This window comes from Falco rusticolus, chromosome 6 (assembly GCF_015220075.1).
Source record: "Falco rusticolus isolate bFalRus1 chromosome 6, bFalRus1.pri, whole genome shotgun sequence".
NCBI classification, from domain to species: domain Eukaryota; kingdom Metazoa; phylum Chordata; class Aves; order Falconiformes; family Falconidae; genus Falco; species Falco rusticolus.
The window spans coordinates 44,579,824-44,584,753 of record NC_051192.1 but is presented as its reverse complement, the minus strand read 5'-3'; positions in this window follow the sequence as shown (position 1 = coordinate 44,584,753).

Sequence of the window (4,930 nt, the reverse complement as noted above, 5' to 3'; positions counted from 1 at the left end):
CCATTGGGTAAAATTTTTCCATCCTTTGGAAAACATATTGGTGGATTTCATTTTCATCTGCTGAATGGCTCACAGGATGCATTTGCAGAACAGAGAACGAAGAGGGATTTTTTGGCTTCCTGAGTAATTCTCTGCCCCAATGAGCAATCATGTCATATAGTCCTCTAGTAATTTATCAGGCTTTAACTTGAAGGTTAAAGCTAGGTGAGTTTATGCCTCCATTTTACCTAATCAACTCCTTGTGAGGAAAGAAATCTTAGACGACAGCAGTACCTTTTTTTCTTCTGTTGTGGAATGCTTACTCACAATTTAGCCTCCTGATAAAATAAAGATTTGAGTCTGGGGTTTTCAAGTTAAGAGTCCAAACAGCTAGCTCCAAGTAGGCTGCCACAACAAACCATGCAAGCTGTTGGATGCGAAACAGTGAGAGGAAGTTCCTGAGCTTCTGTTAGCCTCAAAGTGCTCATCTTTGCCCCCACCCTCTTACCCAAGGGTGACCCACATTACCCCAGTGTGCAGCTGGACCCACATAAGCTCCATAACATCCGCTCTCAGCAGCACACTCCCCAGTTATTACTTAGCTGAGGGAATACGGTGCAGGGATGGTAAAACTGGCTTTTGCCCACATGACTTACCACGACTGCTTCCAGCAGGACCCACTCCCCCTTTTAAGTATTTCAGATGTATAAACCTGGCTCAATTTTTTTTTTTTTCTCTCTGGCCACAAGTTTTACCAGTGCTGAAATGTGTTAACATAAAATATATATTGCTGTGTACCCTCCCCCTTGCTTTCCCACACACATATAAATGTCTTCAGTATCAGCAGTCTAATGGAAAAGATCAGTAACATGAAAGTGACTGGCTGACAGAAGGAGAGGGCTCTTCTCTGCCTCTTTTTAATTCTCAGTCACATTTCAGTAAGACTGTATAAGACTTCCAAGTTAGTGAAAAAAGGTGGTTTCAGAGTTATGAGTTGAACATTGCATCTAAAAATTTTGTACATGTTACAATAAATACAAAGTGTATTCACATTCTGCACAGTGACATTACCTTTCCAATCATGTAATGGTACATAATTAGCAATGAGGGGCCTTCTTTATATCTGATGTCCTTACGATTTCACACCTCCCAAAATATGGAATGTCTGAAATGCTCGTGCTTTTTCTACCCACAACTCTTTCCCTGAAAAATCTGGAGAAAGATTAGTGACATCTAATATGCTCCTGGAAAGCAAGGTCTTTTCTGAGATGACAATGTTACTGCAGCCATATTTCTTTTCGTTCACAGCAGGCATATCATATCAGAAGGTGTATTTTGATAGACACAGCACGTGGAAGTAGGCTCTGTAACCTGTGTCAGGTAAACTGAAGAAATCTGCTGTTTGGTCTTGAAGAGGATTGAAGTCAGTCATTAAAGGCAGTAAATTCAAGCTGTAGTTTCTCTGTCTTTTGTCACATTATGATCAGCATTTAAAATGGATAGTTTGATGGGAGACAGGAACATTTTTCATCACTGGTCAAAGAACAAAAATTCCTGAGTTTTTCTCCATGCATCCGGAGAGCTGTAAAACTAACCAAGGACAAATATGAGGCTGCTGAAATATGAAACAATCAAAGGAAATCCCAGTCTAAATCATAATCTTTCCTGTCATAATCTCCAGATGGAAAAAGTTTCAGTGGATGCTCATTCTACTCTTTTTCTTCTTTTTTCAGCGAACTCTGCTTACATTTGAAATAGGAAGATTTGTGGGTTCATGCAGGAGAATTCAGCATATGCACCTGTTTACTCAAGAAGTGCCAATAACAGTAAGCAACTGAAAAACTGAAAAGTAGTTTTCAGCAAGTTGCTTTAAAATTCTGGCACAGAGTTCCTTTTTTGCTTCTAGTGACAGTGGTGACACTTCTGTCTGGCAGTGATTGACAGTAGCCAAGATCTGGTTTCAAGTTGTAGGGCTTACTGATCATACTCAAACATCATCACCATGAGCCCTGGCCAGCTGAAAGAAATGGTTTCACCTAAATTAATCTCTATACATCCAGTATCTCCACAAAAAAAGTGTTTTGTTAAGTAGAAAACATTTAGCCGATCAGGGCTTTACTGGAGGGCAGAGAAAAGAAGAAGGACCATTATATATGAATGGGGAAAGAAAAAATGCATAAAATGCATAATGCATAAAAGCAAAAGCAAGTGCCACGACCGGAGCAGGCTGGCAATGGTGCCAAGTCCTCCTCCCGTGGCTGCACATGGCCAGGGAAGCAGGTGGCTCTTCACCTGCTGGCAGTGCCTTGTGTACCTGCAGTTTGGTTGCTCACAATTTTTCTAATGCATGATAATACCCATCACATTTATTTCCCCTGAAAGTCTTACTCTTTCTTCAGGGTTAGGCCTTGTGCTGTTGCAAAATCAAAGCACCTCCCCTCTAATCAATACATTCAAAACCTTTAAGGACAGAGTACAGTTCCTCTTCTTAAGGAGTAAAAGACTGCTCATTTAATTGGAATTGAACTCACATCACCAATGTTTTTGACAGCTCATCCTCTACATACCTCTGTTTCCCATCGGTCAGAAGTGACAGTGTGTTGTACTTACCAGTATAATAATGGATGGTGATGGGTATTTTTACCTATGAGAGTATCTCATGTTATGATTATTTTGTTTTCAGGAAAAGATACTTCTCAACAGAGAAGAATACAAGAACTGATGGGGTTACCAAGAAAATGAATTCTTGTATACTCAAATAAAATGAACAGAAACAAAATTAGTCTAAGATTTGAAATAATAAATTAAGACAAGGTTTATGATGTACCAACTTGCTTTAGCTTTTTGGTGAAGATTCCACAGGTTTCCCAGAGCAGCTGTGAATGCCCCATCCCTGGAAGTTTTCAAGGCCAAGTTGGATGGGGCTTTGAGCAGCCTGGTCTAGTGGACGGTGTCTCTGTCCATGGCCGGGGGATTGGAGCTAGATGATATCTAAGGTCCCTTCCAACTCAAACCATTCTATGTTTCTATGATTCTATCTCTGTATACAGAGATATCTCTGTACATCTGTATGATACACTGTAATTATTGTAGATAAGTTCTGTTGGAAAAACTTGCAATTCTTTCTTTTTTTTTTCTTTCTTTTTTTTTTTTTTTTTTTTTGTTAGACTAAACAATGGAAAGGGAGTTTGAAACATCTGAGAAAGCCTGCTGCTTAGCAAGTCATTGTATGTCCACATCACCTCAATTGATTCAAAACTATTTGCTGCAACTTGCTGGTAAGTATTATGGGTGTATGGCCCAGGTAACACTTTTGGTGGTCCAGCATCTCTTAATCTTCTGCTGCTGACAGTTGCCCCTATCAGTTGTTTGTTTCTGAGGAAAACAGAGAACTCCCATCCTGGAATAACCTGTCCAGACAGAAACTGTCATGCTTCTCATTGCTGTTGACTTTCTCACAAAACATTTAGATTTTGTATTTTGTACACATGATAATATGGAAGTTTTAATTATCTGTACAAGTGTCCTTGTCTAAACTCAGCTTCTTTTCAACCAGATTAAGGTCAGTGTTTAGTTTTGTTTTACAATGATCACCTCAGTAGATGTATTCAGCAAACTAAAATCACTAAATTTCTTCATTTTACAGTTTACAAGAATTCAGTTTTGTTGTATTTCCATCTACTCTTACATCACAAAACTAGCCCTAGTCATAGAATTCTTTGTGTATTTTTATCATCTGTTCTAGTATCTGTGTCCCAACCAAACTAAATAACCCCAGCATTTCTTCAAGTTGTGCCTTGTTCACAGACACCTGAAAATCGGATCTTTTTCATTCAGGTGTTTAACTCAGTATTTGGATATGTAATTTCAAGCACCAGCTTTGAAAGCTGTCTGTCTTTCATTAACCAACAGAGTACCTTTACTCAGTATTTTTAAAACTCTGTTTCATGCAAAAAAGTCCCAAACAAAACAAAACAAAAAAAGAATTTAACAATAAATTTTGCCAAATCCAATTTTTAAGATTGCAGTATTCCTAAATTTGGGGGATTCCTGATATTCATTTTGAAAAATACATGTAGCTGATTCTGATTTTGTTAACAATGGGTGAGGCAAAATCTCATACAGCTCTTCAGAGGACAGAGGTTTGACATTCACAGTAGAACATTTATAGACATCTATTGTCTGCAATATATTTCAGAGGAAAATAATTAAAATCAGGTTCCACAGAATTTATCACATAAATACAAAATCATATAGTTTATTGATCTCCATATATTCTCCATGAATTCTGGGTCTGTGTTGTTAAACATCTCAGCTATTTTCTTTTGTAGGGGTATTATTGCTGTTATATTTAGCAGCAGGACTTACAAATTCCAACAGGGAATTAACACTGCATTGTATTAAAACTGCCCAAACAATTAGCTCAAAGCCTGTTTGTGTTCCAAGGAACTCATATTTTAGAATGGGGTGTGGAAAGGAAAAGAATTGGCAAAGGAAATTTGAAGTACACTCATTAAAACACTCATGCCTACATTTACACTGTCAGGCCCGGCTAGTTCCTCAAACTACCCGCAGAACAATGGCAAATACTGAACAATCCTCATACCCTAAATTAATAGACTAATGAAATGGTGTCTATTAAAAGCCTCTTGACATATTTCTTCCTTACTGAAAATTCCAACTGAATACAAATGCTTTTGAATGTTTAAGGAAGGTAAGGTCTTCAACATAGAAAATCATTAAAGGAAAGAGGAATTCTCATCTCTATCTCTGGACATTTTGAGGTTCAAAAAGCTTCAGAGGAGGAGGAGATTTGGTATTGTTCTGAGTCAATTTGCTCTGGCTGAGGAAATGACGAGGAGGAAACTATTTCCCCATCTCGGGAACCATGTGGTGTTCCAAGATAAGGCGAACACTTACTAATTCGAGTCCACAAGCAGGAAACGTGATA